The 13,211-nt window shown below is 40.0% G+C and overlaps 1 protein-coding gene across 1 annotated transcript in view; it reads right to left on the bottom strand.

Annotated features, from left to right (window-relative positions):
* The window catches only part of ASIP (agouti signaling protein), a 94,220-nt gene extending 89,556 nt beyond the window's left edge, over window positions 1–4,664 (bottom strand). Inside the window, exon 1 of the mRNA XM_013944778.2 lies at window positions 4,603–4,664. The gene's annotated coding sequence lies outside the window, so the exon portion shown is untranslated. The remainder of the gene's footprint in view (window positions 1–4,602) is intronic.
* Between the last annotated feature and the right edge of the window lie 8,547 nt (window positions 4,665–13,211).

Below are 13,211 nucleotides of genomic sequence, written 5' to 3'. Positions count from 1 at the left end.
CCAAGTTAGAAATTTTTCTGCCATTGTAGCCAAAGAAAAGATTCAGAGCAATTCACACACTGTTGAAGTTGAACTGAACTGGACTCACATCTTCTAAACACTTGTACTTAAATCTGCATCTAGGATGAGGCTTTGATCCATCTCAAGCCTACAGGCTTCTGACACTGCTAAAAGAAATGCCAGGAGCCAAAGAATGCAGGACTTGGATAATTGTAAAAGCAGTAAAGACTGAAGCAAGAAGGCATTCAGTAACTCTGCCTTCTCTGTATCCTTCGTCACCAGGGCACCCACCCCATTCACAGTGGGCCCACATTTTCCCTATCTTCCCTTTGCTACTGATTTGAGGAAGCCCTTCTTGTTGTCCTTGGCATCACTTGCCAGATTTAATTCCAAATGGGCCTTAGCCTTCCTTGTCGCATCCCTGCATACACTGACAACGTTCCTATATTCCTCCCAAGTGGCCTGTCCCTTCTTCCACATTCTGTATACTTCCTTCTTCTGGTTGAGTTTTGCCAGGGGCTCCTTGCTCATCCATGCAGGTCTCCTGCCTCCTTTGCTTGACTTCCTGCTTACAGGGATGCTCTGATCTTGAGCTTGGAGGAAGTGATGCTTGCATATTAACCAGCTGTCTTGGACCCCTCCCTTACTTCTAGGGGCCTAACCCATGGGATTCCTCCAAGTAGGTCCCTAAAGAGGCCAAAGTTTGCTCTCCTGAAATCCAGGGTTGTGATCCTATGTATTGCCCTGCTTCCTCCTCGCAGGATCCTGAACTCCACCGTCTCATGGTCACTTCAGCCAAAGCTGCCCCCAACCTTCACATCTCCAACCAGCCCTTCCTTGCTTGTTGGTACAAGGTCCAGCAGTGCACCCCTCCTCCTTGGCTCCTCCATCACCTGTGTCAAAAAGTTATCATCAATGCTCTGCAGGAATCTCCTGTTTGTGCCTAGCTGTGTCATCTTTCCAGCAGATATCGGGGTGGTTGAAGTCCCCCATGAGAACCAGGGCCTGGGATCGTGAGGCTACTTCCAGCTGTCTGTAGAAGGCCTCATTGACTTCCTCATCCTGATCAGGCAGCCTGTAGTAAACACCCACAACAGTGTCACCCATGCTAGCCTGCCCTTTGATCCTTACCCATAAGCTCTCGACTCGCTCTTCATCCACCCCTAGGCACAGCTCCATACATTCCAGTTGCTCTCTCACATAAAGAGCAACTCCACCACCTCGCTTTCCTGGCCTGTCTTTCCTAAAAAGCACGTAGCCATCCATGACAGCACTCCAGTCATGCGAGCTATCCCACTGTGTCTCTGTAATGGCAATGAGATCATGGCCCTGTGACTGCACACAGATCTCTAGTTCTTCCTGTTTGTTCCCCATGCTGCGTGCATTGGTGTACAGGCATTTCAGGGAGGTGATGGAGCATGCAGGTTCCCAGGAGGGATACAAGAAGACCCTCCATAGCCACGTCCCGTGAACGCTTCCCCAGCTGCAAGCATCCACTGGAGGCATCCCGACTTGAGCCGCGTTTTGCTGACTACCCTGTCCCTGTAACTCTCCCCTTCTCCCATCTTTCCTAGTTTAAATCCTCTGGCTTTCAGTGAGCAGTCAAATCAATTATGGATTTCAGGCTCTTAGCAAATGGGATTTAGAAATTTGCAAATATGATACCAGTCTGTATCATCACAGGGAAGGTTAACGTACAAAAACGTGATTTGAACAAAGATGACTGCACTAAAAATATAACAGTTTAATTTTCATGGTATTAAAAGATGATGGTTATTTAAGTTTCTTTCTTAACTGGGTATGTTAAAAGTTCATGGTTTTGGCAAGGCCATTTCTGTCAGTAATTAATTATATGTGAAAGATTCAAGAGCTTTACAATGTTAATAAAATCTGTTCCTGTAAGTTTATGAATCTAGATTTTTTTTCAAGTGTTTTCTTCTTTAGGTTCCATGAGCAGAAACAGATTTCACTACCAGTAAGGGTTTTATTACTTCAACAGTATGGAAAAATCTCAAAGAGCAAACATTGCTAATGTGGCAAGTTGGAATTTACCTTCACATTTGTTTTTGTAAGACATATTATTCTAAACACATCCAATCTTTTATTTCTTTCACAAACCAAATTTAAGTTTCAGACTTTGGCAACATTTTCATTAAGCATTAAACTCAAGCAAAAATAACAAGGTATTTTTCAACAGTTACATAAGACTTGGACTACTTTTATGCCCACAGAATGTGAAAGGATAAGACAACTTGAACTTTCACACTGAGGAAAAAGCATATATTAACTGTAGCTAAGGACTGCATTTCTTCAGCATGAAGAATGTTGAAATATGCTATGCAAAACCAGGTTCACATGCTATAGGAATAAGAGAACATGGCATTTTGAAAGAGGATTCTAACGTAATCACATAAAATTTATCTTGCATTTTGGAAATGAAAATGAGAATATGTAAGAAAAATTCTATTACATATGTAGGAGTCAGGATAGAAGAACTTAAGTTTATTTAAAGATTTTAAAACATCTCAATAGTGGTCACATGAAATAGAAAATCTGATGAAATTACGTTTTAATTTTTGTTTAAAATATTTTAAACAAATATTTTAAATAAGAATGTTAAAATTGGTAAAGTAACTTAAAATTGCCATTCTAATACCTCAAAACTTTCAGTAAATACACAGTTAGCATGCATCTGTTACAGTATTTGTAAAATCATGTGAAAGAACATTATGTATTAAGCTTGCTGTAAGTATACATTTCAATTCAAACATTAATTTAATATATAATCATTGTGTGTTATTATACTTCACTTTTAAGAGGAAAAAAAAAACATTATCATAGTCTTCATTGAAATGGTACTTGTTGGTTTTGCTTTGTTTTTTTTTAATCTTCTGGAATCAGATACTTTGATGACTGATTAATGTCAGCATGGAACTGCGGGTAATTAGAATGCAATATTTAGAATCATAATATGCAGGTTTTGCATCAATGTTTTGGGCATTTATAGAGAACTATAGTTACTGAAACACGCTTAAAAGACATTTAACACACTTTTTTCAAAATATTAAAAAGTCTGTGGTCATGGATAAATTTTATCTCTCTGTATATGTTTGCAATATACTGAGAAAGCAAAGTCACGAAGCAGTTCTTAAGAGAAATTTCTAAAGAGCTTTGCAAACAGACATAATGTTGTTATTGTAAGTATCTTTCCAGAAGAAAGGAAGCACTTATTAGCAGGGGGCTTTAAGGAAGTTTGTCTTATAAAATATATATAATGTTTAAAAATTCTAAATTATCATTAAATGAGAAAACGAAGAAAAAAGAAAGCCCAAGCAAAACAGGGAAACACATTTTATATTAGAACTTTAAAGAAGTACTATATGTATTTCCGGGTTGTTTTGACACGTCTAATAATGATCTATTGTTTGAGTTATATCTAGGCTTTACTAGCATCTACTTATACCATTAAATAAATCAAATAGATGATCCACACATATTGTGTATTGGAAATGCTTCTATTTCAGTGCTTATTAAAATAAAACCATATAATTTTCTCAAATCATTTTCCCAGCATCCTTATGAAACAGTTAGATAAATAGCGAGTATAAACATTTATTGAAAAACACTATTCTTGATCGCTACTCTGGTAGTTTATGCAATGTCATAAATCTGCACATTCTACTGAGAATTTTAAAAAGTGAATAATAAAGAAAAGCTAAATTGAGCATCCTTCAAAAAGCAAAAAGGGGAAATCTATTACAAATAGAAGCATCTATTTTAAAATAAAAAACTATTAAGCATCAGTCTAAGTTTTGTGTGGTTTTGTACACATATTATAGAAATTTATTTCTCTTCCAATTAATGTTACTGACAATCATCCCATGCAAATTTGATACACTAATCATTTTAAACAGATTAGGTTGTGTTAGTTGAAAAAAACTTCGTACAAGAAATAAACTCCTTGCAAACAGAAAATGTAATATTCAGATCTATAGGTACCTTCAGTGTGCACACCTTCATACCCCAAGCTCATCTAAATAATTTTTTTATGAGTTCGTGAGATTCTTTAGATACAAAGTTATCCCCAGATATTGCAAAAAACCCCCAGCACCTTAGAGTTTTCTACACCAATTCAAGATGTAAAGTGATTTCTAGCACCTTTCTTTATAGACTTCTCTAAACTATAAAGCCAGCAGTTTTCCATCCTCATAGCAATATATTTTTTAGTCTCTTTAAATGATAGATACTATCTATCTGCAACTCAAGGCAAAAGATCAGTTAGCCATTAAAATAGCCAGTTTTAACCCATACGTTGTCTTCCGAAACATTGTGATACGCAGGAATCGGATATCTTCTAATCAAACAGTAACCATTAGCCCCCCCCCCCAAATCTTCAGTATGTTTGCAGCTGAAAAGGAAAACATGAAGAACAATGCGAGACAGTTTTCTGAATAACCGAGAGATGACATCTTCCTCTATAACTTGTAATATTACTAAAAGATTTTGAAAGATGCAGAGTTAGGAACTGGAAAGGAAAGGGGTAGGATCTCTCAGCGGTTTGTTACACACATGAGGAGTATATTGAACAAGCTCTGTTCCTACCTGAGACGAAAGCAGCTCGAGTGATTCCTCCTCAACACTCCAGATTCTCTCTAGTTTAACTGAAACAGCCTTCACCTTTAAGAAGCTATAGATTTCCAGCCAGGAGGAAATCTGGCACCATGCCACCATCTTCCGAAAAACCAAACCAAAACAACAAAACATGCATTTGTACATAAAAAGAAAGAAAAAAATCAACCCTGAAACACTAAATAAAGGAGAAAAATATTGCCTCCACCACAAATCCATTAGAGTTTTCCCTTCCTCTGTCTAAGAATCTTTTATTGCTGCCCTCAAAATATAACTCATTCAAGAAGGACATATACCAGCATATAATCATATAATCATCTTAACGTTTTTTTCTTCCCCAGATGTAGTCATTAATTTCAACGTAGCTTAGGATCTCCTTCCTGGTTCTAATGTGTGGTAGAATCCATAGGCCTTCTTGATGCATTTCCAGTCGCTGGAAAATAATGGTACAGGGTTACTCTTTAAAAAAGAAATCCAGGTTTTCTGTTGGGAGCAGGAAGACAGCGTTTGCTGTCGAACCTGAGTATAGCCTGGCTGACATGCTGGTTTAGAGCTTTCTGCTTTAGGCTGTTTTTTCCCCCCCTACTTCAGAGTCTAATTCTGCAATTATTAGCCATCCAGCTAACTTATTTCTTACAGGTTCAGTTTTTTGATCTGCATTAGCTCCCCTCAAATAATAGAATCTGGATTTGTAAAAACAAAGGAAGTCTGGAGTTTGTATCAAAGGGGCATAACTAATTCCCGCAGGCCTTTCCTCTTAGCTCTTGGAGACGAGGTTAAGGCTGGCTGGGTTTGCCATATTCCAGCAATTCCTAGCTGGCCCACCTCAGTGATTGTACCCAGCTGGCACAAGTTAAAACTTGCTCTAATACAGGCTAGGGCAAAGCATAAGGGAAATTTTATGATTTCAGGATCTTTTAAGTACTGTGTCATTTTTAAATATACTTTCACATTTTTATGCAGAAAGAAAAATAACCCTTTAGAAAATATTTCTCCCTGGCCTTTAAAAAGACCCTTTGCAACAGGACCAGCTTAATTTCCTTGTCCTCACATTCAATTGCACAACTTGCAGTACTAATGTAAACTATTAATATGATTTCTTAGGTATATCTGGATTTTTCTGCTAGCTACATTGTGCGAAGGGAGGCACCACTCCAGTCTGTATTCCCTTCTCTTCTTCTGTGTCTTAAGGAAAAGCCTCTGTGACTTCTTACCTATCTCATACTAGACAATTATAGTTGAAGGGAAGAAATCCAGGTAAATAACATCAGAGAAAAATTGCAGGCAAGTTGTGTGCAAACCAAATAGCATGGAATAGGCAAGCCATAATCTGTTCCTGCTCATGGAGCCCAACCTCAGTTGTGTTAAGGTCAGTACTACCATTGCTGTTAGGGCATAATGACCGCAGGGGACTCAGAGCACCCCGCAGTCCTTTATGGAGATCAAAATTTGCAGTTTTGCAGTAAAGGAAACAAATAACTTCCTGAAATTAGGAATTGTATCTGATTTTTTTTCTTGCACAATTTTCACAGCCACTGGCAAGATAAAGACATCTTGTAACTTGCAGACTAGAGTCTTGTCTTCTGGAATATGCTTTTTATCACCTTATAAAACCTAAGATAAACAAGGATGAAATCTGTCTTCTGCGGGGAAAATTCAGACTATTGCTGCTAATAATCAGAGTTACTTTTCACTTAGATAAGGAAATTTTGTATAACAATGAAAAAAAATATTTTCCACTCAGCTAATCATACATATAATTTCTGAGGAAAAACAGAAGGAAATACATGGAAAATCAAAGACATGGCTGGGACCGTGTCTCACTTGGTTTCCCACTGAAAAATTTGCTTTCTGTGATTTTTGCCACACTACCAAAAATCAGCTGTGACTCGCCCAAACCTGCCTTGTTTTTTTTCACAAAGTTTCTGTGACGCTTCAGTAAAGGTGGAACGAATTAGTAGCTTTGAACAAAATCTGACATTGGGATTTCAGGAAAAAAAAATTACAGGAGGAAATTTTATCCACAGTTAAAGTAGAAAGTAAAGTCATAAGTGAGTTACACACTTATCTCCATATTGACTTTGTGTCTGGAAACTGTTACATTTAAACATCGATTAAGATTAAATTCTTCTCTTTTCTGCCATCAAAGAAGACCTGAAGCATGGGCAAGGCTAGAATGAAGGCAGCAATAGGAAGACGAGGGCTGCCAGGGCTTCCCTAGCCAGGGAATTCCTCTTTCCCCAATGGGAGACTGCAGGAGACAAGGACAGGATATAAAACAGCAGCCCCAATTTGCACTGATGGTTCCTAATTTGTAAAATTAACTATTTCTCCCTGCTGGTGTGGTAAGCCATTCTGAAAAGTAACGGCAGTTTGGTTGGGAATGCCGAGAGCTAACATTCGGGAGCAGCTGCTGAGAAGAAAAGCTGGGGATTTTTAGCGCTGTGGGAAAAAGAGATTCTGAGCACGGACAAGAACGGAAAATGCAATCCGGCTAGTTCCAGCTGACAATGGCGTTTGTGCCTCCTCCTAGATTGTTGCCCCAGACTTCAGGCGTTTAGGGTGTCTTAGGGTTTTGGGGGCTTTTGTTTCTTTTCCCCCTTCTGAAGCAGTGGTTTGCAGCTGTGGTCAGAAAAAGCCAACGTGCTGGTGCTTCCAGTGACACTGAGAAAACCTTTTGGGGCTGAAACTGGGTAGCTTGGTGATGCTCTCAGGCTGAAGCTGGTGCTTAGATCTGGGGTCAGGAGGAGATTTTTTCCTTTAGGAAAGATTGGCAGGAATAGCTGTGGATCTTTTCTTGCTGCCTTCTGCTGTGCAAGGGGTGATTCTGTCCTTATTGCATGTAGTCACTTTGCCACTACTACGTAGACTTTTCCTTTTCTTGCCTTAGCTGTATTCATCCTCTCACCAAATTTTACCTGAATCATTAAATCAACTATTTAATGGAATTAGTTTTTTCTCCCTCACCTCTGCTCCCTTCCTGAGACTTAGCATTGCTGTCTTAATCTAGCTGTAGAAACAGTTTACTCCCTTTGAAAAGCAAAGTTTATTCCCTTCCTCCCAAGCAGAAACTGCTTACAAATTCTGGCAGTGTCTGTAGAGACTGATATAGACCTTAAGAGAGTGATTCTTTAAGAGATAGCCTTAACTTGTGCCCTTAAATTATGTTCATACAGACTTATACTCTTAGCTATCTGTGCATTTATTAACATTATAACTTCAACATGAGAAGCCTTTGGGGTAAGGATGCAGCCATTACTCTGACTTTTTTGAGGACATTACAAAGCATTAAAGGAATGACTGCAGATTCAGCTCATAGGCAAGGAGATGCAATGCTCTGTGCTGTTCCTCATGCACTGCAGCAAACTCCCCTCCTTGGCTTCAGTGGATACAAGTAGGATGAGGCTGGTGGTCTCGACCAGTATGTAGTAAAACAGCTGACAAATACCTAAGTGTAGTGCACATTCTGATCTAATATCTCATTTGCCTTTCACTGTTCCTAGAGCTCTGAAGGTAATACTGACTGCAGAGATCTTTGCTTTCAAAAAATAGTCCCAGCTGAAAGATGTTTTTCTTCTGATGTTCATAGGAACAGATTTAGGCCATATCACTGTCATGAAGACAGTTGATGACAAACTCTGATGCAGGCCCTGCCCTCGAAATGCAGGAATCTGAATTAGACAAAAGAATAGGAGATGCAGAATTCTCTACTGCATGGAAATATTCCTCATCTTTCCTGTTATGTCAGATGAATAAAGCAGAAGGTGAAGACAGAGTTGAATCATACCTGTGATGATACAGTGGAATACAGGGGAGCACAGCATATGTTGTTATGGTTGAAGGAGATTTAGAAGAGAGAGAATTTAAACAAGGACCTCCTTTCAAAGTGCTTTCCCTGCCAGGGATACATGCAACATTCGCTTGGCAAAAAGCTACTCTACCATCCCAGCAACGTACCCATCCATTCCACACACTTCTTTCCCCTCTCTTCTGAATATCCATCCCTCAGTTCTCTGCATCACGGCTTTCCAACCAAATCTGCTAGTCCTTCGTCCACTTCCTTGGCTTCTCAGTGCACCTGCTGTGACATGGAGGGACTCTTTAGTCAAAGGAAGATGCAGTTGGAATGGCTCATGGAGATTCCTCCGGCCCATTTCACTTCCCTAGGCAGGATCAACCATACATACATGGATTGCTACAGAGGTTTGTCAAGATAGCTCTTAAGGATTAAATCAGCTAAGCTTTAGAGCTGTTGAATTAGGTGCTCTGTTATCTACTAGCTAATGGGATTTACATACAGGCAGTAATGAGTCAAGCTGCCAAAACAGTGGATAGGAGCTGCATCTCTACAGGTAAATTGAATGTGCACAGCTTTGATATCTGCTGCTGAAGCCCAGAATGACCTGTGCCCATACTGGTAGACTCTGTGTCCTCCAAAGCAGGGTGGCTGTCCTCCAATTGCAAGTTGGTTGGTGTAGACTCTGGTATGGAAGGCCTGCCATGAGTGTTTGCTCCTCCTCACCCACTTGCCTGTCTAACTGCTCATGCTTGTCATGCTCTCCCTTTTTCTGTCCCATACATCTCATGCCATCATGCCCACAGCCATGTAAGAAAGGCCTTGCACATCTTGCCCCCAATTTGGCAATCTCTGTTGAGTACTTGGTGACACAACATACTGCCCAGAGCTGCTGCAATGTGCTTTAGTATGTTCAGGCTCCTAATGGCCCTGTTGCTATCATTTTTCATATTCGTGTTCTCATCAGACAGCCTTTAGCATCTTCATGGCCTTGGGACTATGCTGGCACTGTGGTTTGGGAGACTGGACTGGAGATGCACAGGGAGGGTAGATCAGGTTGCCCAGGGTTTACAACAGGATGTGGTAGGGACACTTATGCCAAGCTACATCAGAGTGATGGCTGTGGTCTCAAGTTCACACCTGTGACATTTTCAGCCTCTCAAGCTGTGTCACCACAGGTAAGAAGGGGGCTCCACTGAGAGCTAATCCACCACAGTGTTGGCCCTGCTCCTACGCAAGTCACAAACATGGCTCTCTCCTGGGAACTCCCAGTGGTTCCCCACTGCAAGCCCAACATGTCCCATCATCTTTTGGAAAGACTGCATAGGACTGGGTAGCCTCTTGAGTGGGGTTTTTACTGCCTGATAATTATGTTGTGTCCAGCATTGCCTGAGATGAATTCTGAGCTCATGAGGGCGGGATGGATGTGAGCTCAAAGTGTGCTCAGAGACTGCAGAACTGTGGCAGAAGGAGAGAGCTAAGTGGCACTGCTTCATCCGCATCAGGAATCAGGAAACTTCTGTGGGATATTTTGACCACCAAACCATGACCAGGAGTTGTTTGGGAGCACCTATTGGCATGTGCCAAAATCATGCCAGGGACCATTCTAAGAGTTTAACTGCACAGCGAATCCCACTTCAGCACCTGGAGTATGTCCCATGTGCTCTTTGATGTACTGGCTTGTCTTGTGATAACTATTATGAAGCCACCTTCAGAGAACAGTTAGAAAAAATGCTGTATATTATTATTCATAAAATATTTCAGAGTACAGACAACACAGTAATAGTAGGAGGAAAGATGTAGGAAGTGCATGAAGAAGAGAACTGAATAGAAGATCCCTGAAATCATCCTGATAGTGCTAAGGGAAATAGCAGGGAACGAGAGGTCTGTTACTTCATGGGAGATGAATAATGACTGTTCTTAGGATTTATATCTCTCTAGAGGAAGATTCCTTCACCTCATTTTTCTTGCTTCTGGAGCTAGACACAGGATCATTGCAGTTGTGTGCTGTATTGAGGCTGTAAGCCTCTTGGGTCAGAGACTTCCTCCCTTGTGGAGGGAATCTAACAGCTTCTCCTTCTCCCTATCTCAAATAATATTACATTATTTTTATGGAATGGAACAGGTTCAAACATTTTCTGTGTGAGAGCACAGTGACAGAACACAAACACCATTGAGAAAAATACACCACAGGCTCCAGACCCCTCCTTGTGGATATAATATCCTCTGTGAAGTCATAGCTGCTAACATCCACTGAACTGCTACAGACTTGGAAAGTTATAAAATATATTAACTGGCAATATGTCAGAAGTACTTGCCAGAAGCTTATTTCAGATCCATATAAAGTCTGTTTCAAGCATTTTAAAAGATAATTTGCCTTTTGAGCACAGGCTATATACAAATTTTCTCTACAAGTTTGCAATGCCAAAGAATTAATTTCATATTAATTTAGATACATCTGGCAATTCTAGCCTTTCAATTTAATTCTTATTCATATTTTATTCCTCATCCATTCCTTAGTTGTTCTATTGCAGAAATTTTGATCGTTTGTTCCAGTAGGCGTTTGCCTCTACCAGAAGCCTAAAATCGGTAGTATAGCATTTTTTTCAGACTTCATTTTCTTTTGGAATATTTCTGGAGCACTTGCACTCAGAGTGCTGTCCAAGTTCACGTCTTACTTTATGAGGCCACTGCAATGATTATGCTTTGCATTTTTAACTGAGCATTGAGCCAGAAAATTTGTTGGTTTCTTTTTGTTACCTATTACCTATTTTGAGCTGATAGAGGACTGTAATTCCTCATGTTAGGTGGCTTTTTAATGATGTCCCATGTCCCTTTACTCTGGGATGAATTTTTTCTAGGGCAGTAGTGTACATTCTGCAATCAACAGTGCTTCTCCTTGGACTGCCAACTATGTAAATTGAAAGAGATGAAGGAAAGAAAAAGTAATGAAACTAAAGAAATGTGAAAGGTAATTTGGATATGGCACCAGAACTAAATGAATACTGTGCCTGAGTTTTCAATATGGATGATAAAGGCAGGTTGGATAAAGTGATTAAAGTACAGAAATGGATGTTATCAAAACAAGAAGAAAAAACTGAATGGCAAGAGAATGAATACTCTCGATGAGAGTAGAATTGCAGCCCGTGCAGCAAGCATTTGAAATAAAGAGGAAGTGAGTCGTCCATGGTCAATAAAGGCCAGTTGGTCTCATTTAGCAGAAGGAAATCATGAAGGAAAACAACAGTGGTAATTAAAGATGAGCAGGATAAAATACAGCATGGATCTTCCAAAAATAAAATTCTTTCATAAAATAACACTTCAACAAGGTGAAATGATTAAAGAAGCTCAGCTGTACCCCCTTACATTTATATTCATGAAGCATGTTCTTTAGCTATGATATTTAGGAGTTTTTCTGCCACGTAATTAGGAATGCGAGCTATCATTTCTTATTTAGCTTTTTTTAAAAATTTTTTTATTTCAGCACATTGTGTATATTTTCAGCTACAATATAATACAAACTTCAATGTGTTCTACAGCTCAGGCCAAGTCTAAAGGAAATCCACATAATACTTCTTCAGATTAGGATAGTTTTTAAAGTACTGCCTGTCTGCTAGTGATATAAGCAGCAAATGCCCAAGATGAATACTTTTAGTGGCCACAAACGTAATATTCATAGCACAGAGACGAATTAGCTGTGGGAAAGTCACAACAGAGTCATTGCTTCCTGACGTTGGCTTGAATGTGGCAGGGCAACCTCGGAGTCTCTCTGATGGTCACCCCTGTAGCAGTGCCCTGCAAAGAGCGTGCAATATTTGGAAGTCACTGATATCTTCCATCCCGTATACCATGACTTAAAAACAGATTAGGACTTACATCCTCACAAAGCCTTGCAAAGCCTTGTGTTCCTAGGACAATATACAGGAGGGCAAAAAGCCTGTTTTTTGTTAGGCTTATTATTATTTTCCTTAGAGTTTGGCAAATTTTTAAAGCAATGAGAGTTTTCTGGGAGAAAGCCCATGTGAATCTGTCTCCACTTAACTCATTGCAAATGTTCTTTAATATAATCTCGACTGTGCATAAACCATTCCTTTGTGTGCATCTTGAATCCCAGAGAGCTGTTGCAGCAGTTTTGGGAGGATCATCCAAAAGAATCTAAGAGTTTCATTTACTAGGAAATATTGTTGAAACAAGAGACTCTTCAAGAATGTTATTTTAATCTTCTGCCTTTCAGAGATCATAAGCACGTCAAAATACCAGTGCTGCTTTCCTCCTGAAGCCTTATTTGGACATAGTAGCTCATCTTGAGCTCTTTTGTTCTGTTTATACTGCGGGATATATGGCAGGTATTCAGAAATTCAGCCAGGGGAGAAGATGTGAGCAGCCTGTAGTTGCCATCAGATGCCTGTAATTGGTGCAGGAGTGAGGACTTTGGATCCATCAGTGGAATCTGCAGCAGCTGGCTGTTGGGTGCCTGGTACCCAAACCCGTGGCTAGCACAGATGGGTATCCCTGCTGTGCGTGATGCTTGCCTCTCTGTGGGGTGTACCACTGCAGGGATGAGATTGTAATGTCCTCTACCATGCAGAAGACTTTTCTGGAATAGGGTCCGGCAAAGTTAAGATGCCCCCTTGGAGGTTTCTGCTAGATGACTTGTCAAGAGAGCTATTGAGAACAGAGCATAAGAGAACCACCTCTGCACTGATGCAAAAACAGGAAAAAAAAAGAGGATGGATCTATTAATACCAGAGTAACTCCAGAACACAAGCACTAAGATACACCATCA

This window comes from Apteryx mantelli, chromosome 18, assembly GCF_036417845.1.
Source record: "Apteryx mantelli isolate bAptMan1 chromosome 18, bAptMan1.hap1, whole genome shotgun sequence".
NCBI lineage: Eukaryota > Metazoa > Chordata > Aves > Apterygiformes > Apterygidae > Apteryx > Apteryx mantelli.
The sequence above is the reverse complement of the archived record's forward strand: the minus strand, read 5'-3'. Positions and strand labels throughout refer to the sequence as shown.